Genomic DNA, 742 nt, shown 5'->3' with positions numbered 1-742 from the left:
GTTGGATAAGGAAGAAACAAAGATAAGAAAGGGAAACCAAAAGGAAAAAGGAGAGGGCGAGCCAGAGAAGGACAGAAACTGTAACTCGATTATGAAATCGACGAGAGAGAAGACAGGGATCAGATTTCACACGAAGTTTGCCCTTAATTGGTCTTGCTAATTGCCGCTTTATCCACGCAGAAGTTACGCTTAGGAGTCGTCCGTCGCGGAACTTCTCTCCTCAGCATGCGTCGACCCAAACACCAGTTAGTCATAGTATGCTTAACTATCGGCCTCGGAAGCAAGGATGGCAGTTTCGCTAATGAATAACGGAAAAAAAATACTCACAAAAATTGCATACACGGGTTACAGCTTCATATCCTCAAGTTCTGAACAAAGCAGGTGAAAAGGGGACTTAATTCAAGTCCAATCGACGTTTGCAAACAAGTCGAGACGCAGCAGCAGCGGGGAAGTTCCCATTGCAACGGATATTGCAAATTGGGACGAGTTGTTGTCTGTCTTGAAATCATTTCAAGTTGATAATGGTGGTAGTGGTATTGGTAGGGATGATAATGAGTAGGAATAATGATTGTGATTGGTAAAGCATAAACAGGGTACTTAATTCTATAGTAATTGCGACAGTGAAGTTGATCCCCATAGGCACCAGTAATAATGATAATGCTAGAGAGACATGTTAATAGAAATATAGAAATGTTTTATACCCAGATTACACTGAATTATGACATTTTTTAATATTTGTTAC

Source organism: Penaeus monodon, chromosome 25, assembly GCF_015228065.2.
Source record: "Penaeus monodon isolate SGIC_2016 chromosome 25, NSTDA_Pmon_1, whole genome shotgun sequence".
NCBI lineage: Eukaryota > Metazoa > Arthropoda > Malacostraca > Decapoda > Penaeidae > Penaeus > Penaeus monodon.
Note: the sequence above shows the minus strand (reverse complement) of the source record.